Genomic DNA, 25,607 nt, shown 5'->3' on the forward strand with positions numbered 1-25,607 from the left:
TGCTTTAGGTATCAAGGTGATCGCTTCTCGGCCTTTTGGCTAAGATCAAGTGTAGGTATCAAGGTGACTGTGGACTCAGAATGAGTTTGATAATGTTCCTTCTGTTTCTATTTTGTGGAATATTTTGAAGAGAATTGGAATTAGCAATTAGCTCTTCTTTGAAGGTTTGGTAGAATTCTGCTCTGAAAGCACGTGGCCCTAGTTTTTTTTTTTTTTTTTTTTTTTTTTTGAAGGGATACTTTTGATAGCATTTTTAACAAATAGCACTAGTCTAACTGGATTTCTACATGTAAAAAAATACAAATAAATTTATATATATCACCCTAAACAAAACTACAGTCCAACTGGATCAAAGACATCAACATAAATCTAGACACACTAAATCTATTAGAAGAAAAAGTGAGGAAAAGCCATGAACTGATTGGCACAGGAGACAACTGCCTAGACAGACCACCAACAGCACAGGCTCTAAGATCAACAATCAATAAATGGGACCTCATGAAACTGAGAAGATTCTATAAAGCAAAAGACACTGTCAACAGAATAAAACAACAGCCTACAGACTGGGAAAGGATCTTTACCAACCCTGAATCTGACAGAGGGCTAATATACAGAATATATAAAGAACCCAAGAAGTTAAACAGCAACAAATCAAGTAATACAAATTTAAAAATAGGGTAGAGAGCTAAACAGAGAATTCTTAACAGAGAAGTATCAAATGGCAGAGAAACAATTAAAGAAATGCTCAGCATCCTTGGTCATCAGGGAAAGGCAAATCAAAACAACCCTGAGATTTCACCTTATACCCATCAAAATGGCTAATATCAAAACCTTAAGTGACAACACATGCTGAAGAGAATGTGGAGAAAGGGAAACCCTCCTCCATTGCTGGTGGGACTGTAAACTTGTACAATCAATTTGGAAATTAATCTGTCACTTCCTCAGAAAATTAGGAATAATTCTACCTCAAGATCCAGCTATGCCACTCCTAAGTATATATCCCAAATACGCACAAGTATGCAACAAGGATGTTTGCTCCCATGTTTGTGGCAGCTTTATTTGTAATAGTCAGAATGAGGAAAGACCCCAGATGTCCCTCAACTGAGGAATGAAACAGAAATTGTGAGATATCTATACATTGGGATATTACTCAGCAATTAAAAACAAGGAAATCATGAAATTTACAAGCAAATGGATGGAACTAGAAAAGATCATCCTGTGTGAGGTAGCACAGAAGAAAGGCACATATGGTATGCACTTACTTATAAGTGGATATTAGATAAATAATATAGGATAAACATACTGAAATCTGTAGACCTAAAAAAGCTTAGAAAGAAGGAGTATCTTAAGGAAATTGTTCAATCCTTATTCAGAAAGACAAATGAACATTGGAAGAAGGAGAAAACAGGACAGGAGCCTACCACAGAGGACCTCTGAAAGACACTACCCTGCAGGGTATCAAAGCAGATCCCAAGAGTCATAGCCAAACTTCGGGCATAGTGCAGAGAATCTTATGAAAGAAGGGGGAGACACCTGGAGGGTACAGTTGCTCCACAAGGAGACCAACAGAACCAAAAAATCTGGGCCCAGTGGTATTTGCAGAGACCAATATTCCATCGAAGACCCATGCATGGAGGTGACCTAGAACCCCTGCACATATGTAGCCCATGGCAGCTCAGTATCCAAGTGGGTTCCCTAGTAAGGAGTTGAGGGGCTGTCTATGACATGAACTCAGTGGCTGTCTCTCTGATCACCTCCCGCTGGTGGGAGCAGCTTTATCAGGTTACAGAGAAGACAATGTATCCAGCCCTGATAAGACATGATAGGATAGGGTTAGTGGACTAGGGGAGGGGCATAGGAGGAAAAGAGGGAGGAAAAGTGGGACTGGGAAGGAGATGAGGGAGGGGGCTATAGCTGGGATAGAAAGTTAATAAATTGAAAATAATATTAAATAAATTAATTAATAAAATTAAAATATTAAAAGAAAATAATCTACATATCATTATTTTTTTCTGATTTTCAAATTTTTTGGTTATATGTTAATTCATTGAAATCAGGAAAATCAAAATAAAGCAGGAAAATACAGAATCTCTTAATTTTGGAATATTTAAATTGACAAACAGTGCAAAATACATTATTTGTTTTAGTAAATCAATTATTTGTTTTAGTAAATTTGTTTTAGTAAAATCGCAATACAAGATGCTGTAAGAAAATGTCAGCATATATTTAAATTTAAATATATAGCATTTAAAATACTAGTTTCATATCTTTAATAGTATATATCTATATCTATATCTATATACAGTTGTAATCTCTAGTTCATATAAAACAATATTTATGTTCCATAGATCATTTGGAAATAGTTATTTTTTCAGGTCCTTGAAATTTTTAGATCTTTATAAATATTGCACACACAAACACACATATAGATATTTATACAAATGTTATAAACATATGTTTATACACACTCATATATGTGTATAGATGTTGTAAACAAAATTGTTTTTTAAAGGTAATTTAGCACCAGTTTCAGATAAACTCTTTCCTTCCTATTGTTGCTTATGACATTGAGAAATCTTATGAAAATATTTTCAGTTGATATTCAAATTTTCTCTTTTTTTTCATAAAATAGTTTTTATCTATTTAAAAATATGACTTGTTTTTGAAGCAGTATTTTAAAAGTATTAATGATTTTATATATTTATAATGGAATAAATTTTAAAACCATTCATTTTCTTCTTAGTATGAAGTTATTATGCAAATAAAGCCCAATAAAATGAATTAAAGTAGGAAATTTACATCAATTCACAAACAAAAGCTTTCTTCACGTATGGTACTTATACACCTATCCATAATTGTAAGAAATGTTAGCCTACACTCAAATATCATAGGCAATTTTCAAGAATCTGTGCAGTTTCTTCACAGCTGGGTTCAAGTTATTAATAGATTATATCAATATTAGATTTGAAGACTGAAGGACTTCTTTGCTCTTAAATTAGATGTTTCACTGGCATGATGCTAACTTGGTGGTCATCTCAACACACCTGAGAAAAGGGAACCCTACTAACAAAATAGTATGCCCACATTTAGAATCTTTGCAGTTCTAACTGTGTACCCAGCAACTATTGTGGTGATCATAATAGTACGTTGTCTTGAATTTAACTCCTTATTGGACAATATTCAGCTAAATTTTCAGAACCTTAATACTACGTCCTATGCTAGTGTATCTTATGAATAAGTAAACTAAAAAAAGAAGAATAAATAATCCCCAAAGCCTTTAGTGTCCTACAAATATATATATATAGGAAAGAAAAATGCTAAAATAATAAAGCCAGTTTTCAAACAAAACTGGCTAAGTAGGACATTGAAAAATCAGATGTGCTATGATCTGTGGTCTGTCCTGCTGCCTGGGGCCATGTTGGTGTCTGTGGTACATGCTGCCACCAGAGGGCATATTGATGTCCATGGTTCTTGCTGCCACCCGGTACAAGATGGATGTCCGTGATTTGAGTTGGGAACGGAAACCATGTTGAAGTCCATGATCCCTGTTGCCACCTAAAACCATTTGAAAGTACATAATCCATGCTGCCACCAGCTGTTATGGAGAATGAAGTTTCTTTTACAGTGGGTTGGATGACTGTAGATTTCTAGCTGAGTATGAGAGACACTGAAGGCATCTGTGACAATCTCTCCACCAGAAGAAGAAGAGGAAGAAGAAGAAGAAGAAGAAGAAGAAGAAGAAGAAGAAGAAGAAGAAGAAGAAGAAGAAGAAGAAGAGCTCAGCCTTAAAACTATGATAAAGATGCTGCAGTGTAGCTCTTCTTAGTTGAAGGCTTCTGGTGGGGGAGAGGAGGGGGAAGGAGTAATTTTCCTTTAGGGTCTGTCTACCTTGAGTTTGACCAATGAGTATATGGTCAACATAAATTGGACTTGATATTTGTTTGTTTGGTTGGTTGGTTGGTTTTTAGCAGTTAGTTTTAGGGTTCAAAGGTAGAAGGGTGGTCTGGGAGAAATGGGAAGCAAGTATACATTATATGAAATTCCCATATAAATAAAAATATATGGGAAAAATAAATAAACAAATCTTAACAAAAACAATCGTCTCTGATATTATTGATTTTTTAATTTTTTATATTTTTATTCGTGTGTGTGTGTGTGTGTGTGTGTGTGTGTGTGTGTGTGCATGCTCAAAAACACTTTAGCCATGGCAGTTGAGTTGTCTGCAGGTCAGATAAGACGTTATGGTGGGAGTTAGTTTTGTCCATGCACTGGATGGCCCCATGAACTCAGACTGTCACACTTGCCTGGAAACACTTTCCCTTACAGTCCCAGGGGTAGTCTCTGCATAACACAGAAAATAACTGGCTATTTGTAAAATCAATAATTTTATATAGAATTTTTCATGCAATCATTTACTGAGTAGAAATGTTCTATTCTCTTAAACATTTTTTTTTAATGTGAGCCTCTTAGTGTTTTGATATGTCATTGAAAGGACACAGAGCATTTATCCTTTCCCCATGTTAAATCCTAGAGGATTTAGGCTCAAGTTTGTGGGAACAGCTTCCACTTTTTGACAGAAATGTATGTATGGACTGCAAAAACCAGTGAATGAGTCATTGGATCATTCTGAGAGTGAAAACATGGGATTTCCAGCTCTTGGTGTGTCTTACTGGAAATGCTGTCAAATATCCTTAATTCATCCACAGCTGGTCTTGGACTATAAATAGATTATATTGGCATATGATTTGAAAGACTCTGGATATGTTTTACTAGAAAATTATATGTTTTTCCGGTATGATGCCTAACTTGGTTTTTAAATTTTTAAATTTTAAATTTAAACCTGAGAAAAGGAAGACCAGTTGAGGAATTGGCTCCAAGAGATTATCCTATGGTTATATCTGTGGGGAATTGTTTACTTATTAATTGATGTGGTAGGCAGTACAGTCCTGATCTGGCGAGCCTGATGTTTAAAAAAGGTTGCTGAATATCAGTCTCAGAAAAGACCCTTATGCCCAGACATTTTGTTTCTGTTGCTATCCTTGTGGAGCTCCTGTCCTCTCCAGGCCATGGGGGAGCAGCCTTGCCAGGCCACAGAGGACATTGCAGCCAGTCCTGATGAAACCTGATAAGCTAGGATCAGATGGAAGGGAAGGAGGACCTCCCCTATCCATAGACTTAGAGAGGGGCATGGAAGGAGATGAGGGAGGGAGGGTGGGATTGGGGAGGGTAGGATGGAGGAGGGTATAGCTGGGATTCAAAGTGAATAAACTGTAATTAATATAAAAAATTTATAAAAAAGGTAGCTGAGCAAGTGAGATGAAGCAAGCTAGTATGTACCATTCTTCCATGGTGTTTGTGTCAGTGACCACCTCTGGGTCCCTGTCTTAGGTTTCTATCTTACCTTGTCTCAATGAAGGACTATATACTGGAAGTCAAATTAACAGTTTCCAAGTTCATTTTGGTTTATATTTTATCCCAGATATGAGAAAATAAACAAGAACAGTTAGCTTCTGTATGGTTGCATGAATATTTCACTTCTCATTCATTATTTATACACAATGAATATCATTATGGACAAAGTATCCAACCTTTGAGCTTCTACATTGGTTCTTAATATTTTTTTTTCAGAAAAAATAGCCACAGTGAAGACATAGTATGTTACCTCAAAAAAATAAGTGTTAATTTCCTTATCGGTCTAAAAAAGGTGAGCCGGAGTGAGTATTAGGAAACAAAAAGAGGTGGATTTTTTGATGACTATTGATCTATTGAAAATATAGAATGAGTAAAATAATAAGTGAAAAGTGAAATCCAAACTTTTCTGTTTTTCTGGAGATACATACATATATATACATAATACATGCATATATATATATCTACATAGAAACATCAAAAACATTATAGAAACTGAAAAAACACTATGAGCTAAAGAAAATGTCAAGTTTTCTTATTCATTAGAACAATGTTTAATAGATAGAAATATATGATAATAATGTCTTGATGAGAAATTCTTATTTTGCATGAGGACTTGAGTGTGTGTGTTTGTGTACGTCCACTCACAGGTGTACTAGCATGAGTGTGGAGGTCACAGGAAAACTTTCGGGAATCTATTCTCTAATTCCACCACACAGATCCCATCAATCAAAATCACATCTCCAGTCTTGATAACAAGCACCTTCACACGCTGACTCATCTTGCTTGTCTACAGTGCTTTTATTATATTGGTGTTTAAAATTTTATTGCTTGTTTTTTAATTATCATGCTTTTTTAATTTGGTGTCTCTCGTGCTCTATTTGTTCGGAAAGTAAATGTTCTCAACATGTTTGTTTTCTGCAATATGTGTGTACAAATGTTTGAATATGCATGATTTTGTGCTACATAGATAGTGTTTATGTAATATTATTTGGTGTAACTGTAAAAATGAGTAGTTAGAAATACTCATAAAGACCTGAACATGTATGTATGTTTTATAAATGTATGTATGTTTTATACATGTATGTATGTTTTATACATTCATATATGTATAAAAAGATCGGCGAGTGAAGAAGTGAGGAGAAAGAGAAAGAAGAAATCTGGAAATAAGGCCTAATAAAGGTTTGCCTGATGATATTGGCAGTTGAGTAAAATGTAAAACATTGATTCTTACGGTAGCTCCACAGAAGTGAGACCTCCTGTGGCACATCAGTATATGCAGGCATTCACCGGCGCTGATGCAAAAAGGCATGCAGGCAACAGCCATCAGAGGGGTAGTACCGACTCAGTGCATTCATCTGTAGCATTCAGATAAATGACAAGCATTCCAGCCTTTATAATTTTTCAAAAATTAAGCTGATGAAACCCCGAATTTTTCTATTTTTGATGTTTTTAATATTGAAGGCATATTTCTATGAAAACAGTAAGTTTGATGATATTTCAAAAGTATCATGAAGTAAACAATGTATTCATATTCATATAAGGAGTACTTAAGTGTGTAATCTGAAATTGTTGGGCTGTATAAATACATGCACACACATATTTTTCAGCAGTTTCAAATCTTATATAAAATTAAACTTGAAAAGTGTAGGGCAACTATATAAGTAAGGAAATCAGGGATAAAATTTAAAAACAATCATGCGTCTATAGATTCAAAGGTAATTATCAGCAATACTTTGTTTTATCAAACACCAACAAGAAAATACCATTTAAGATAAAACAGGGCAGAAATTCTTTTCTTAGGAGATTTTGAGTACAAATTTGAAGCATGTGTTAAGTGTGAAAAGTGCAGAATATAAGAACACCATCTCTGTGTGCCTCACTGCTGTCAAAATGTTTCCATTCACCAATTTCATTTGAGAATTTCATGCTTCTTAGAGCATTGGAACCTTTGAGTAGTGGCTCTGAAGATCTTATGAAAATGTTGCAATTATATCCTCACTTTGCATTAACAGCACAATAAACATATTCAGGCTTAACTTTAAAAACTATCATAAATACACTTTGCCCATGCTTTTTGTTCAGTAGTAGAAAAACCAATCTAATTTCTATAATTATGTGACAAAATCTATGCTTCTTTACTCTGGAGAAAATCTCAGAACTCCCCCTACTGGGTGGAAGCTTGCTTCACCTGCAACTAAATCAAGACATACTATACTAGCAATTCAGAATCAGTGATCCATTCTTCATTTAGCTGCTCTCCTTTGTATGAGGTAATTGTGTTCTCTTCTACTAATTGGTTAGTATGAGAATTCACTGTACCCCAATCATCAAAAGGACATAAGGGCCTAGTAAGTTTACACGTATCAAACCAGATGTTGATAATAATATGAAAACGAATGATTCTAAGTGTGTATTAATGGGAATATATTTGAGATAACGTGGTTATGTAACTTTTTAGTATTTTCAAATTATATGATGCTTTGAGAAAACAGCTTATCTTAGTTTAAAAATTGCTTTCCCAAATACGCACAGCATCGAGAGAGTGTTTCACTGTTTAAATAGGCTGTGCAGGCCAATTTCTAGGCCAACAGCCAGTGAGTTTCATCATCAAGTCTTCATCTAAATTTAATTTAGCAAGTATGAAGCAGTATGAAGCAGTGTACTTTCACCAGCCTTTCACTAAATTTATGCACATCTAGAATCTTTCCCATTATAGTTTACTCAGTGGAATTTTCCCACATGAGCAATCCCTGTTCATTTATTTGAAAAGTGTTAGGTTGCTGGTTTGCCTTTAACTTTACAAGCTAATAACCACAATTCATTCACTCTTTCCTCACAGAGCCTATTTCCCAATCCTTTAATACTTTTGTTGATCTCCTTGGAATCACTGGGGTGTGTTTATTTCCCTTTTCAAACTGAGTAACTCAAACCATTTTTCTCTGCTTAAAGAGCAATTTTACAATTCTAATATGTAATTGATCTCTGATTCTCTTCCTTGTGAGAATTATTCTTTGCTGTGATAACCTTTTGCTATAATTGACTGACATAAAGCTTAGGAACACAGTTCACACAAAAGTAGAGAATGTAATACAATAGACATCAGTGTATCTAGAGCCTTGTTTAGGTAATTGTAAACTCATTATTATTTAAACTGGATTCCCAGCTTGAATAAAATATAATTCAACATCCTTAACATCACATTATTTAACAACACTTATTGGTATGAAATGGAATCTCAGTGTTGTTTAAATATAAATTTTCTTGAGGCCTAGGGATGTTGAACACTTTAATTATTTGCATTGGCATTTTATTTCTTTTCAAAGCTAGAAGAGTTGCTTTTCATTTATTGTTTTCAGTTGTTTGTATAGTCTAGGTATTATTCACATGTTTATTATATAGTTAGCAAATATTTATATCCAGTTTTAAGGCTCTTTTAACTCTGATCATAAGCTATTTCCTTTATTCTGAAGATTTTATTTTATTTTATTTTTTAAATTTTTTATTTAACTTTTATTAATTACACTTTATTCCTTTTGTATCCCCCCATAAGCCCCTCCCTCCTCCCCTTCCGGTCCCTCCCTCCCCCCTTTTCTGCATGCATGCCTCTCCCCAAGTCCACTGATAGGGGAGGTCCTCCTCTCCTTCTTTCTGATTTTTTTTTTTTCTTCTCAATGCAGTTTACCTGGGGAAAGCCAGCCCACAGCTTAAAATAGCCTCTGGGTAGCCAACCCCAGCGTGCCTTGTGGGCAATGCAGATAGGTCCACATACACAGAAGCAAGCCAGATCCTCAGCCTTAGCCAAATATGGAGTTGTTTGTGACAGAGAGAAGATTTTATTTTTTAATTTCATACAATTCCATTTTTGAATTCTTGAAGCTATTTTCTTCAAAATTAAATTCTTTTTCATGAAATTTTGCTTTTGTTTTTGTTGGATTTTGTTGTTGCTTCACCACTTCTTGAATGAAGTATTTCTCTCTAGCAGCTCAAACATTTCAGGTCTCACATTGTCTTTGATGAATTTTGAATGGATTCTTGGGGAGGGCAATAGATAAGAACATTGTTCCATTCTTCTGTATATGAAAACCATATTTTTCTTGCATCAAGTATTAAAGAGGAAGTCTTTCACCAGTGTATGTCTGTGACACCTTTGTGTAAAAATGAGGTGGCTAGTTCTGTGAGCGTTTCTTTCAAGGTCCTGTACACTAGTTCTTTGATAGTTATGTCTATGCTTTCATGCCAGTTACTTTAACTACTGCTCTGTAATATAATTTGTGATCATGAAATGTTGTGTATCAAAAACTATTCTTTCTAGTTAGGACTGCACTGGATATTTTGAATTGTTAAAAAAGAACATTGATTTTTAGAATTTTTTTCATAGTTCTGTGAATAATGCTATTAAAATATTATGGGGATTTTGTTGACTAGGTTGATGCATTCAAAAATGAATGAATCATTTTGCCAATATTAATTTTGCCAGTCAATGTGATGGAAGGATTCTGTGCACATTCTGGTTTCTTCTTTACTTTTTATTCATTCCCAACATTTTCACAATATAATTATTTTATATTATTTACTAGGTACATTTCAAGGTTTTATAAAAGCTATTGTACACGAGATAGTTTCATAATTTCTTTCTTTGTGAGTTCCTTATTTGTATACAGAAGAGCTATTGATTTTCTTTTTGTATTAATTTTTATTTTTTAATATTAATCACAGGTTACTTACTTTGTATCCCAGTCTTATAGCTATTGATTTTCTTGGCATGTTGAATTTGTGTCCTACCACTTTGCTAATAGTGTTTATCTTAATGGAAAATTATCTACAGTGTTACTCATAAATAAAACTTAATATGTTAATATCTTCAATAGTGGCAAATGAGGCAAAAAAAGAATGATTTCTCATTTGTATTCCAGGAACAGTATTGATTGCTACAAATCTCCATCCTTTCTTTATCATGTTTAGAAAATAATGTCTCAGCAAGGAAACAATATTACCTTTACTGTAACTAATCAATAAATTGTCTCACAAAGTGTATATGCTTGTAATAATGGAATAGAACAATAGTACAGGAAAGCAAAATAAATAAATACAGTAAATAAAAACAAAACAAAAACATCCCCCAGTAATAAGAAAATTTTCAAATGAAATTTACCTGTGCTATCTTGTATTAGTTTTGCTTTCTTGAAAGAAAAAAAAAAACATTACAAAGGTTGTTGTTAAGTGAAAACATATGCCTAACTTGGAATAGTCTTAACTAGAGTGATGAGTAGCTGAATGTGACAAAAAGAAGTTTTTAACATTTCTTGTACTTCTACAAAGCAAGCCTAATAAAAGACTGTTAAGTTGTGCTTAGATAATTGACTTTAGCCTCTATCAAAATCCAATCTACCTGTTCAGTCTAATCCTTTGATGCCAATATCTTATATTTAATGAATAACCTATTCTTGGATCTCCTCTGATTCATCTCTAACATTGACAGAAATAAGTTGATCTAAGTGCAGGAAACCTAATAGAAGAAGAGGGAGATAGAAAAACCTAGAGGGAACAGGAACTACACAAGGAAACCAACATAGCCAAAAAACCTGTGCCCAGAGCATCCTGCAGACTGATACTCCAACCAACCATGGATCATGCATGGAAAGGACCTACCCCCCCGCTAAGGGGCAGCCCATAGACACTTCAGTTTTGAAGTGGGCTCCCTAGTAAGATGGATAGGGTCTGTCTCTGACATGAACTCAGTGGGAGGCTCTTTGATCACCTCCTCTTGTGGTGCAGCCTTTCCAGGAATACTATGCAGCCAGTCTTTATGAGACCTGGGAGACTAGGGTCAGACAGAAGGGTAGGAGGACCTCCCCTATCAGGGGACTGGGAAGGGGTATAGGGAGAGAAGAGGGAGTGTGGGTGGCACTGGAAGGAGACAAGGGAGGAGGCTACAAAGGGAATACAAAGTGAATAAATTGTAATTGATTAATTAAGTAATTAATTAATCAATAAAAAACATAATTACCCACGTCTTCAAACTTGGGAACTGAAATTACTGTGGTTTAAGTCAGAACAGCTCAAGAACTGCTTGGTATAATATGCAAAGCAAACCCTGCAGTGCAAAAAGAGGTTCTGTCTCCTACAAAAATAGAAACAATGTAAAACAGAAGGAAGAGGAGGAGAAGAAGAAAAGAAGAAGAAAAAGAAGGAGGAGGAGAAATAGATAATCAGTTGCAACAGGCAAGACAAGTTGGGATGTGGTTCTTCAGGAGGGTCAGGAGATGAGCAGAGTACCTGGTACCAGGAATGGCCTGGAAGAACAATACAGGCATCACACACCCCAGGAATAGCTGACGGGTAGTTCAACTTTAATTCCAGAGAATAAGGAATATATACCACAAGTGGAGTGGTTGAGGACTCCAAGAATAGGTGAATATAATTGGTTGTAACTAGGCACTTTAAGGATGCTTGATTCGAATTACATAGCACCCTCCTATCATAAAAGTATAATGTCAGTGGGTAACTAACATATAGGCAAAGGGAGGTGAGAGCCAGCAGGGAGTTGTGCCAGAGGCCGTATATTAAATGTGGCTAGAGGAATCTGAATCTAAAGGCACTCTCCAGATGAAATCAGGCAGAAATCAGGGGACCCCGTCAAGGGGAGAGCTGAGGGAGTTTTGCTTTTAGTGCCAGGCTCATAATAGCTATCTGGTCCAGGCAAGAATTGCAACCTCAACCAGCAGGGCACCTCCAACAGTGGGACATGATGTGTATCTATTTTGGTACCAAATCTCATCTTCCTACTCATCTTCCTATTCGGTTTTAGTCTGGACAAATTTATGGATCCATTCTTTTTTCAATATTATTTATAATTTATTAACCCACATGGATAATCAGCTGCCTATAGGCTACATCTGGCCAGGGTATCTATGTCCTCTCTATGCATGGTCTTTGACTGTTGCATCAGTCTCTGCAGTCCCCTTTGGGCCCAGCTTTTTTGGCTTTGTTAGTCTCCTTGTATGGATCCTGTCACCTCAAGGTCTTACTATAGCCCCCTTCTTCCATAAGACTCTCAGCACTGTGTCCCAACTTTGGCTGTGAGTCTCGGTATTTGCTTTGATTCCCTGCTGGGTAGAGTCTTTTAGAAGACATCTGTGGTAGGTTCCCATCCTGTTCCCTCTTTTCTACCGTTTCCAGTGTCTATCCTATTTTCCTTTCTGAATGAGAATTAAGCATCTTCCCTAGGGTCCTCCTTATTGTTTAGCTTCTTTAGGTCTGCAGGTTTTTTATGTTTATCCTGTATAAGATGACTAATATCCACTTACAAGTGAGTATATATCGTGCCTGTCTTTCTGCTTCTGGGTTTCCTCACTCAGGATAATTGTTTCCAGTTCCCTCTATTTCCCTACAAATTTCACGATGTCTTTGTTTTTTATAGCTGAGAAGTATTCCATTGTGAAAATGTACACTCTTAAACAAAGTTTATATAGTGAACATACCAACTATATAACACGGGAAAATAATCATGGCTTAGTGGGAATGGCAGTGGGAGGCAGGAGTAGAAATAGTATAAGAGCTGAAGGATGGAGAAAAGTGCTGTGAAATTACATGTTCTGTATATGACATAGCTAATATTAATACGAATTCAGAGTATTTATGGTTTTTTTTCTCCAATATGTAAAGGAGATCAAGCCAGACAAATTTTTCCTTAGCACAGAAACTCTTGAGAACCCACGACTTACTGAAGACATATTGACAGTTAATACTTGGTTGGGGGTAAGAGATTATTTTTTTTTCTTTTTTTCCTATTTTTGGGACATGGCCACTGCAGATTTTCCAAGTTTCAGTGGATGTCAATATAGTTGTGCTGATATGGCAACACACTGACTAGAACAGTGGATTATCAAAACATATACACAAAACCATAAAGTTGCTGAGTCAGAAAGGGAAGAAGTTTGAGGTATGATTTGGGTCTAAATTTGATTAAATTTAATTTATAATTATATAAACACATCAAAAATAAACATTTAAAAACTCTATTTGTTGAACTCCAAAGTTCTCTGTCCTAAAAAAAATAAATGTGCATAGCATGGATTTTGGAGAATCAGTTTCGGTTTTAAAAACATTAAAATATATATTAAACAAGGAGAATCATGTTCCTTAATAAAATACAGAATATATAGATTGAGAGAAATGTGACCTTCACAAACTTAGCATAAGGATCATAATGTAAAAACTATCATTACTAAATTGACTGATTGCTCACAATCAAAGTTATTTTCATAATGTGAGAAATCTCTAAACTTCCAGAAAAACACATATTGGAAAATTTATTAAACATTGTGCTTAGTAGGTATTTTAGGTACAACCCTAAAAGAAGATCCTGGCTTAGGGTGAATATTATAACCTGAATGATATTTGAGTATAATATTCTTGAATTAGAGCCAGGCAGTATCAGAAAGAGAGAATTTTCAAAACATATATGAGATAAAACTTAAAAATAAAATACAAATGCATATAAGCAATTAGCAATGAAAGAAACTAATTAGATACTCATTCAGTAAATTATATTTTCTAATTTAACTGTTAACTTCAAAATCAATAATTATGAGCCACAATTAAATGAAAACTATTTAACTGTCCTTTAAATGTTATGAGTGATCACACTCAAAATCGACATATATTTAGCATCAAATTGGTCTGCACATATTAGCTGCTGTTTGTGTTATTGCTTGATAACTTCCCTAAAGTTTTCCCGTTGATAAAAATGTCATTTAATATCATTTTTAACAGAAGGTTGCTATAAGCAATACAAACCTCCCACAATTTTGACACTTTTGGTACCTAACAAGGTTTCCCTCCTATTAATTTACTTAAATAGGAACTATTATTTAACATTGTCACTCACATATCCTATTGTTCACATTTATTATAGAGCATTAATCTGTCTTTAACATTTCCCACATGTAAGTTCCGACATTTCATTGTCAACTTCTAGAGAGTCGCCCACCTATTCAGTCCCTGTGCACCCTTCCCACTGTGTGAGCTCTATCTTAGGGGAACATTAATTTTTAGGGACAAATAAATTTCAGTGTCTCATTATGTTCTAAAAAGTTTTCATTTTAACGATAAGAGGCGTTTAGGTCTGAATATTTCAACTACATTTCCCCCTATATTGTGGTACTAGAAATAAGATAAAAAGGTTAATTAGTTTCACTCATGGAAATCAATTGAACAGATTTAGTATCTCATGAATCACAAATGTTACTTCTGCGTGGATGGGTTACGCATTAGAGCTGCAAAACTGTTCAGATTCTATTAATGCAGCCTTCTCCTATTGGAAAGCTAGCATCGGAGTATAATGGGGTGTGTTGGTCTCTGTCCCTGCACCTGCACAAATTGTAAGTTTATTTTTGTCAGGCTTGAGAACACAGAAGCCACTCTGCAGGTGTAATTGAAGTGGGCTTACTCTAAGCAACAGCAGGTGTCTTGGCTCCTGGAGTCTTTGTAAACTGGATGTCCTCAAATGGATGGAAATCATAAAGGCAATCCAGTGGTTTAGATCTTTTAGTCATATGTACATTATCATAAGTATGATTTGTGTGATAGTAAATCTTTCTTAATGGTATAGGAGCTGAGGCCAATAGAAGCACACTATCTTGACTCAGAATTCTTCCTTCTAGTAAGGTACATTAAATACTATGCAGGGCTTCTTTGAAATGAGGAGAAATCCCAACCAGTTACAAGGACTCCTGTATGGCCTCTGCATCAGCTCCTGCCTCCAGGTTTCTGGCCTGTTTTGAGTTTCTGTCTGACTTCTTCCAAAAATAGACTATGATGTAGAAGTGAAAGACAAATAAGCCCTTTCCTCCCCAACTTACTTTTAATCCTGGTATTTAATCACTGCAATGGGAGCACTCTGCAAGACATAATACATTGAGAGTGATTATCTCTACCAAAGTTTTGTCATGTGATAATACAATCAAGACAAAATATGTAAGGATTTTTATTGCAATAAGGAGTCTATTATTTCCAATATACAGGATATACTGTTATCAAATATACGAAAATGTTAGATTTCTAAACTACATATTTTTCTTGTATCATCTCACTTGATCATCTCTACATCATCATTTAGTCCTCCCCTGATCATACAATGTAGTCATGTTCATTGTCATAGTCACCAGCTGGGCAATTAGAACTAGAAAATAACATTTAAAGTGTCATAGAGGTGCTGAGAAGAGATAATCTCTGGAGACAGGTATTCTGAAGCACTGACACAGGGTGACTTTCCTCCCAGAAATGCTAAGCTAATCAATAAACAGCTCGCACAGATTTTCTAATAATTTTACTACACTTTTGAACTTGCATAATTCATTTTAATGAATATAAATATTCTTTTACTTATTCAGTACATATTACTTCAACTTGTTGTTTAAAGATGAAAAAAATTTATGTTGGACATTAACAATTTCTTGTGAGCAATGTCTTATGAGTTAGTATAAACCATAACCAGAATCAACCTGTGTGTGTAAATTTGGATTTAAAAATGGATTGTGCTTAAAAATATCTATCAAGAATCTTGATCTACGTGAAATGCTTTAAATGATAATATTTTCAGCTCAGCATTTGAGAAATTTTTTTAATTTTTTATTTAACTTTTATTAATTACACTTTATTCCTTTTGTATCCCCCCATAAGCCCCTCCCTCCTCCCCTCCCAGTCCCACCCTCCTCCCCTTTCTGCATGCATGCCTCTCCCCAAGTCCTGATAGGGGCGGTCCTCCTCTCCTTCTTTCTGATCTTTTTTTTTTTTTTTTTTTTTTTTTTTGTTCTTCTCAATGCAGTTTATTCAGGAACCTTGAACAATCTTCTGACCCTGGGGAAAGCCAACCCACAGCTTAAAATAGCCTCTGGGTAGCCAACCCCAGCGTGCCTTGTGGGCAATGCAGATAGGTCCACATACATGGAAGCAAGCCAGATCCTCAGCTTTAGCCAAATATGGAGTTGTTTGTGACAGAGAACACTCATCATTGGGAAGGTGGAAGGCAGAAACCAGCTCCATCTTTAAGGCGTGGCATTATGCAGCTCTCTACAGCTCCCCCTTTTTGTTTTAGATGCATCAGGCAAGAGTAGAGGTCTGATCTCTGATTTGAGAATTTAAATTCTGTGTGTACAGCTCTAGATAGCCTATGACACAACTAAGAATACATTAGTTTTGGATTATTTCAAGGAAACATGACAAAAAAAAACATTGTAGTATATAATTAGTTAGGTCAACTTATTTAAATGTACAATTACTTTATTTCTTCAAATGAAAATCTAATTAATTGAAATATAATAAATATATTTGTGGTAGTATAAATGAGAAGAATATCTGTAGGTGCATGTATTGAATCTTGGTCTGCAGTTGGTCAAATGTTTGGGTAGCATCTATATGTATGGTGTTGTTGGAGGGTCTCACACTGTGCATGGGCTTTGAAGTTCTAAGTTCTTTGAAGCCAGGGCATTAACTTTATCTTACTCTATGAATTGTGTTTGTTGATCAGATGTAAGCTCTCAGTTGCATTTCAGGTTCTATGCCTGTCTGCCTGCTGCCATGGTGTACCAATAAACTCTTTCTTCTATATGTGTCTTTGATCCTGCTGTTTTATAGCAATTTGAAAGTAATCAAGACAATATTTATTGAATGTTATGCAAAATATTCTCATTAGGTAGGAACACAGCTCAGTGGTGGAGCACTTGCCTATCATGCCTTAAATTCTAGGTTCAATTACACTCATCATAAAAATTATGTTCTAAAATAATATTGTTAAGGATAGAGATACTATTCATCATAATACATTATTCAATTAACTATGACAGTGAATTTGTAGTTAACTTAAAAGTCAGTACATGAAGCATTTCCATTGATGTTATTAGAGGTGCTGTGTTATAAAGTGGTTGGAAAAATTTTAAATTTACCTGAATGTTTATTTTTTCAGATCCAAAGTATTCATTCACTAATAATAAGGAAATTTCTGTAATGAAACATTCCTTAAGTATTCATCACTGCATTTTATATATATATATATATATATATATATATATATATGCAGTATATATCACTGCATTTATATATATATATATATATATATATGTAGCTAGCTAGCTAGCTAGCTAGATAGATAGATCCTTAAATTTGGCATACTTCAATTTCTATTTAGACAAGGAAATCTCAAAACTGAAGTCACTTAATATTCTAATATTTAATCATATTTTTTTATTCTTTGATAATTGCATATACTGTGGTTTTATCATATCCATCCCTGTTGACTAATTCTCAAATCTCCCCCTATACCACTATACAACTTCATGTTCTTTTTCTGTCTTAAGGCAAAAACAAAAGAAAAAGAACACAAGAAATGCTAATTCCAGTTTATGTTTGGTATCTCCCCCTGAGCAAGAGGCTTGCTTTGGAGTATAGTTGATAGAAATATAGTGCAACTCCACTGAAGAAAACCGAATTTCCTCTGGCCAGTAACTATCATTTCTGAAGAGCCTCTGGTGTCCAAATCCCTTTCTTACTGCTAGGATGTTTTTCTGGCTTGAGAATGTTCATGTCTTCTGCATGTTGTCACATAAATATTTCACTGTACTCAAAGTGCCTCAAATGATGTGGTATATAACTTTAAGCCTAGATTCATTAGTTCTTCATCATATAGACATTTAAAATAAATCTATGTACATAATCACTAGACAGATACTATGTTCTCATGAGTAAATAATTATTTCATAAATACTATTACTATTTAAAATATTTGATAGATATAGAATTTGGAAAACTCAAAAAGCAAGGTTAAAATCAAATAACTAGAAGACACTGGGGTGGGACCAGAGCAACTCCAAGAAGGCATCCTTATCTTTGATTCACTTTCCAGGGTTTCAGTTATTCTGGGTAAACCAGCATAGCTCCATAAACTTCCCTCTGAAATTAGAGTGGAGAAATGGCTCAGTGGCTAAGACCACCGATTAAAAGGACCAGGGTTCAATTCCCAGAACACACATGGCTGCTCATAATCATGTAATTGTAGCTGTCATGCATGCATTGCACAATATACATGCAAACAAAAAACCCATATTGTATAAAATGAAATAAAAAAATATTTTTAAAAAAGTCAGTGCTTGGGCCCCTGAAAGACTCTACCTAGCTGTATATCAAAGAAGACACTAAGACTCATAACCAAACCTTCAGCAGAGTGCAGGGAATCATACGAAAGAAGGGGGAGTTTGTATGATGTGGAAAGGATAGGAGCTCCACAAGGACCAAATATATCTGGGCACAAGGTCTTTTCTGAGACTGACACTCCACCAAGGACCGTGTATGGATATAACCTAGAACCTCTGCTTGGATGAAGCCCATGGTAGCTCAGTAACCAATCGGTTTTTTCCTAGTAAGGGGAATGGGGACTATTTCTGACAGGAACTCAATGGCTGGCTCTTTGACCTCCCCACCTCCCAAGGGAGGAACAGTCCTGTTAGGCCACAGAGGAGGACTTTGCAGCCAGTCCTGAAGACACCTAATAAAACAGGGTCAGATGAAAGAGGAGGAGGTCCTCCCCTATCAGTGGACTTGGAAAGGGGCAGGGAGGAGATAAAGGAGGGAGGGTGGGATTGGGAGGGAATGAGGGAGCAGGATGCAGGATACCAGCTGGGATACAGAGTTAATAAAATTTAACTAATTATGTGGTATATAAAACCACAAAAAAAAAAAACATGGAAAAAAAGTCAATGCTTGACATTTCTCCACTGCAAAGGTTAATTTTTTTTATTTGCATTCACCATATCATGTAGGCATCTTATTATTCATGCCTTACAAGAACAGGGCAAAAATAGTTTAAGAAGAAAGAAGCATATGACAAGATGAAATGACTTTTATTATAGTATGTAGCTATGAATTTTCCCTTTTATTTTTGTTATTAATCTATTTTATCATGCATGGTACTCACCACATTTCATATCTGTATACACATATATGCACATACATAAATATACACACATGGGTATGTATGTATGAAAACCAGTGTCTACAGAGGCCTGCATTATCATAATTGGAAAGCTGTTTCAGGATGCAATTCCCTCAGATATGTTTAGATTATAGTGGCAATCATTAACATCAGACTTTTTCAACGTTGCTTTTGCTTTTCTTACCTCAGCCCACTGCACTATTTTCTCCACTATCCTATAGTTGAACAAAAATTATTTTTTTATATTTAATTTACTCTAGAACAATGGGTACACACCCCAGATAACACAAAACAACATTTGACATTTTGAAGGTACACATTTTAGAATCTCAATTCTGAATATTTTGAAATACAACAAGTATTTCTTCCTCCCACTTTTTCTGCAATTCAGAGTTCATAGAGTAAGCTGCAGCTAAGTTTAGAATATTGAATATGAGACTAATGACTTTCAATCCTTTGCAAGTATGTAACCTTTAAAATTCAAGTTAAATCATTGCTCGCAACATTTGCTATGAATTACAACAAATGGCTGTATCAGAATCAGAGCCCGGAAAGATCATTAACTGCCTCTTCTCATTTGGGTACTGTCCATAGGAAGATGAAGGTTTACTGCCACCTTCTCATATTCTTTCTGCATCATCAGTCATATAGGAACTGGGACACAGTTGCCTGAAACTCCCATAAGGCCAATCTATTTCTTGCCTATCACATGCTCTCATTCAATTCCCTCATCTAAGTTCTGGTACGTTCTCAAATGCTCTCCAGGTGTATTTTTAAAAAGCCATACTTAATTCCTTTACTAGAAAATCAAAGCACTAATAAGTATACCAACTTTTTTTTCCATTTCAAATTTCATGCTTGCACAGTGCACATGTAAATTCACTACAACCTTATATCGACGCTTTTGACAAACTGAGGTGGCTCAGCTATGAAGGTGCTCGCTCTCTAAGCTGAGCGGTTTGAGTCTGAACACCAGTTCTCATGGATTCAAGGAGAGAACTGACTTTTTAAGGTTTTTCTCTAACTACCATATGAATGCCCCTGCAGGTATTCACCCCTCACATACATACAAAAACACACAAGACACATATACATACAAATACACATTCGCACACTAATAAACAACCAAATAATCAACCAAACTTTTAAAAACTGCCAATTCTTTGATACTTACTATATTTGCTATGAGTGTTGATTAGTTAATTAAAAACAACTCAAGTATGTAATGTGAGTCGTACATTAGGGCTAGAGTAATCACAGAGGAAGGAGCCTCAGTTGAGGAAATGCCTTCATGAGATCCTCCTCTAAGGCATTTTCTCCATTAATGATCAGCGGGGAAGACCCCAGATCATAGTGGGTGGTTGGTGCAGTCCCTGGGCCTGTAGACCTGGGTTCTATGAGCAAGCAGTCTGAGTAAAACATGTGAAGGAGACCAGTAAACATCATCTCTCATGTCCTCTGCATCAGCTCCTGTCTCCAGGTTCCAACCTTGCTTGATTTCCTGTTCTGAGTTCCTCTAATGAAGGACTATGATCTGGAAGCATAAATTGAATAAACCCATTCCTCCTCTACTTGCCTTTAACTTATGGTGTTTCCATAGCAGCAAAAGAAATCCTAATTAAGACAAGCAACCTATTCTATTTTGACACTCTGCGATGCTTGTAGACTGGAGCCTAGCACGTCTGGGCTCTGAGTGGCTCCACCCTGCAAAGGATCAGACACAGATGCTAAGACCCACAGTCAATAACTGGGCAGAGTGCAAGGACCCTTGAGGAAGTCTGGTGGGAAAGACAGAAGGACCCTGAGAGACAAGAGCTCTACAAGACCAACAGAGCCAACTAATCTGGGCCCGGGAGGGGTTGCGGAGACTGAAGCTCCAGTCAAGAACCATGCATGGCCTGGACCTTGACCCCTTGTACATATGTACTTCCTGGGCAGCTGGCGTTCTTGTGGGTCCCCTATGAAACTGTCTCTGACATGCACTCCCATGCATATTTTAGGTCACTTCTTCATGCGCCGCCTTGCCAGGCCATCATGGAGGAGGATGTGCTCAGTCTTGATGAGACTTGATTTGCTGGGTGGGGTTAGGGATGATGGGGAGTTCCCCTTTTCTGAGAGGTAGGGGAGAGGGCAAAGAGAAGATAAGGGGGAAAGTGCACTCAGAAGAAGAGGAGGGAGGGGCTATGATTAGGATGTAAAGTGAATAACTAAATAAATACATTTTAATGAAGACAGGCATTAATGCATTAAGCAATCAGTGTTTAAAGTTGAATATATCTCTGTAAAGAAAATAAAGTTGTGTTTGATGGGTAAATTATTTCAATTTCCTGGCTTTTTAGAAAATGTTTGCTGACTCAGCTTAAACTAAAAATATATTCCTTTATCCCATTGAACCTTTTGCACACCAACTAATGGCTGGCAGATCATGGCTACACATTTAACAACAGTTGGTAAAGAGGAGTCTTGGATTCAGAGAGCAGTTCCACAGGAAACTAATGAGGACCTTGAGAAGCGACTAGATTAGAAGTATACAGTATATAAATCTTAGCATATAATGCTTGTGATACACACTTGGTAGACATAGATCATGTCTGAGGAACCGGGGAATGTTGGGCTACGTGTTGAAGAATGTAGGAAACAAGTTTAATGGAAACTTACTGTTGTGGAAGCTTCCTAACTATCCATAAACATGTTTGAATGGAGTTTAAAGGGAATTCTCTCACAACAGGGGACAATGCCTCTCCCAGACACTACAGGTTATTAAATAAAAAGCACCGTGCCAAGTGTGGGTTCCCTCTATTTAAGTCCTTTCTACTTGTTTGAGATTTGTTGAGTTCTGATGGAGAAAGTAACATATTTAATCTGCTCATTGTGTGAAATAATTGTAAGGAGTGCTGATTTTTTCCTGTAATGTCTTGATAAATTGTGCAAATGAGAGATATTTGGAATTTTTTGGACACCTCTATAAAGTGGGAGTATTTGTTGGTGTAATTGTGATACTGATATTTTGGATACAAGAAACTTTGGTAATATTTTACATGCTTACTGTTGAGTCATCATATATTTTGTTAATTTGATTTTCTTGTTGTCATAGGCCTTTTAGTTCTTGTGCCCAGATTCTATTGTCTACTGCCCCATTGGTCATTCCTACGAATGATTGATTCATGTTACGTAATCATTCTAGTCCTGGAATTCCGTTTCTTATCAGAACAGGAATATATCATGATGACTGTGTGCAGTGTAGAAAACTAGATCAGATGTTTATAATATATAAACCATAGCATATAATATTTATGGTACACACTTGCTAGACATAAAGCTGTAAAATATCACACAGGGATAAAAATGATTCCAGGATAAAACATCCCAGAGAAAGTATAACTTATTGAATTACGTATAAAATGGAGAATATTGACATTGTTTTTGTTACATAAATTGGGGATAAAGGTTTTATAATTTTAAATAGTCCTATTCTCAGGGTTCAGTTTCTCAGTTTCTCAGAGTTTTCATGAAATGTTCACATTTTGACTAGAGAAACAGCTCAGAGGTTAAGAGGGCCAATTGCTCTACTAGAAGACATGATTTTATTTGCTATCTACCAAATCAGGGTGACTGTAACTCTAACTCCAGGGGATCTGAAGAGTGGTCCTGGCCCACTTGAAGAGCCACAGGAATCCCCACATGTATAAGTAATACAAATACCAATTAAGACATGTTTAACTAGAACTTCTTATATCCATTATCTTATGTAAACCTTACATAATTTGGATTTGCTTTTGGTATAGAAAATTGCATATTCAATTCTCTGTTCCAAATCAATGTGTTCTTGAAATTGTGCATTTAAAATATTTGGAAAAATAAATATGTCTGAACAGAGAATGTAAAGATATTTTAATTAATTTATTTATTTTTAAAATTTATTAGAATTTATTCACTGTATCCCACCTGTATCTCCCTCTCTCATCTTCTCACAGTCCCACACACTCTCTCTCATCTCCTCCTATGCCCCTCTCCAAGTAAACGGATAGGGAAGGTCCTCCTCCCATTCCATCTGACCCTAGCTTATCAGGTCTTATCAGAATTGCCTGCACTGTCTTCCTCTGTGGTCTGGCAAGGCTGCTCCCCTCTCAGGGGGAGGTGTTCAAAGAGCCAGCCTCTGAGTTCATGTCAGAGAAAGTCCCTGTTCCCATTACTAGGGAACCACTTGGAGACTGAGCTGCCATGGGCTACATCTGTGCAGGGGTTTTAGGTTATCTCAAGACAGAAGCCTACCACAGAGGAACTCTGAAAGACTCTGCCATGCAGGGTATTGAAGCAGATCCATAGCCAAACTTTGGGCAGAGTGCAGGGAATCTTATGAAAGAAGGCAGAGATAGTAAGACAAGGAGGGGAAAGATGTTCCACAGGAGAGCAACAGAACCAAAAAATCTGGGCACAGGGTTCTTTTCTGAGACTAGACAGACATTTTTGTTGCTATTTTTCCTTAAAACATATTTGTTTAGTCTTACCTTGTATTAGGAAACCTGGATGTTAGACAATGATTTAGTGTGTATATGAAGATTTATGTAGGATATATATGACTATAATGACATCTAAAAGGAACTTGAGCAGCCATGAATAAAATTTATTGGCAACATTAAGATTTTCAGTGGCATCCTTGAACCTATCTTTCATGGATATTGAAGGATGATTCCACTATTTTTCAGAAAAATTACTGAATTATTTGCCCTTCCTTGTGTGTACTTTACCATTCTTTAAGCTGAAAAAGAAATCACTCTGAGTGAATAAATTTCTGTTATTTTCCTCCAACTCAATTTATAATTTTTGGCATTTCAAGTACTTGAACATACAACTCAGTTGAAAATCTTTGAAAAGGGCCATGCTGAAATACTTTTACACTCTCGGAATTAGAAAGTTATGTAAAGAAGAAAAGTCAAGGGGGCATTTATCTCTCCTTGATATAGTGAATTATAATTTTCTGGCATTTCCAGTAGTACAATGCTAAAATGAACATTAATTAATTACATTCTCTGTGTTCATTAAAACAGCATCATGGCTTTATAGTTTTGTGTGCATCTTTTTATAGTTATATCAAAATATCTTTTGTTAGAGAGAAAACATCATATAAGAAAATCAAAAGGTAAGAAGAATATGCCAGTGAAAAGCTTTGAAAGGTAAAGTAGGTCACCAAGACAAACAGAAAATATATAATACCTTCTTTTAGAAATAAAGTAATTCCTGAAAGAAGTGTTATAGCTAGTGATGTTTTTAATAGAATAGCATGAGTCAAAAAAATCTTGAAATATTATTTATAGCGTGAATCATTGCTCTGTCTAGAGACTATGTCCTTTTATGAAGTGTCAAACACTGATGTGAAATCTTACCTAAAGTTTGAATTCTCTTTAACAGGACAGACATAGGACCATTATAACGAACAGGCAAAAAAAAGAAAAAAAAAAAAAAAAAAAAAGAAAATTCCTCAGAATGAAGTGAAAGTTGTTTTGAATAAATTCACTTTGAATAAAATAATGCCAGATTTCAAACAAATCTAAAAATGTCTTGATGCAGAGGAAGGGCCTAAAACAAGCACATGGGAAAAAGAATGTGAGGTTAACAAATTTGAGGAAATTGAATAATTTAGTGTTTCAGTGTTGTATATAATTACTGCTCTTTATAGTCGAAGGGATATAAACAGCTCAGCTACAAATTGGTCTTTTTAGAAGAGAATTTAGTACAAAAATCTTTTATCCACCATTCTCTCTGCAGCTTCTTGTTCCCAACATTCATATGCAAAAATGTTTCAAAATTATGTGTAGGCCACTTTGATTCATATATGCGAACATCTTTTCCTCTAGGCAACATTTCATTTTCCTCCACAGGCAACTCTTTATTAGTTCTCCTCTTACACCCAATACCAAATTATTTCAGAGGTATGTCTGATTTGTCCTGCCTTTTGAAAACTAGTCCCAAGAGGTGAAACCTCGACTTGATTCCTAAGAAAGCTTTTCTCCAACCAGTGTTATGATCAAAAGTCCTCTACCTGCCAGGTGGTTGTGGCACAGACCTTTAATCCCAGCACTCAGGGAGGCAGAGGATCAAGGCAAGCCTTGTCTACAGAGTGAGTTCCAGAACAGCCAGGGCTAAACCCTTGCTAGAAAACACAAAAAAAGTAAATAAGATTATAAAAATAAAACAAAACAAAACATTC

The 25,607-nt window shown here is 35.7% G+C and overlaps 1 protein-coding gene across 1 annotated transcript in view; it reads left to right on the plus strand.

Moving 5' to 3' along the window:
* Positions 1–25,607, plus strand: part of Csmd3 (CUB and Sushi multiple domains 3) — a 1,323,831-nt gene that overhangs the window by 93,178 nt on the left and 1,205,046 nt on the right. The window lies entirely within an intron of this gene.

The sequence above is a fragment of the Meriones unguiculatus genome, chromosome 8, assembly GCF_030254825.1.
Source record: "Meriones unguiculatus strain TT.TT164.6M chromosome 8, Bangor_MerUng_6.1, whole genome shotgun sequence".
In the NCBI taxonomy this organism is placed as follows: domain Eukaryota; kingdom Metazoa; phylum Chordata; class Mammalia; order Rodentia; family Muridae; genus Meriones; species Meriones unguiculatus.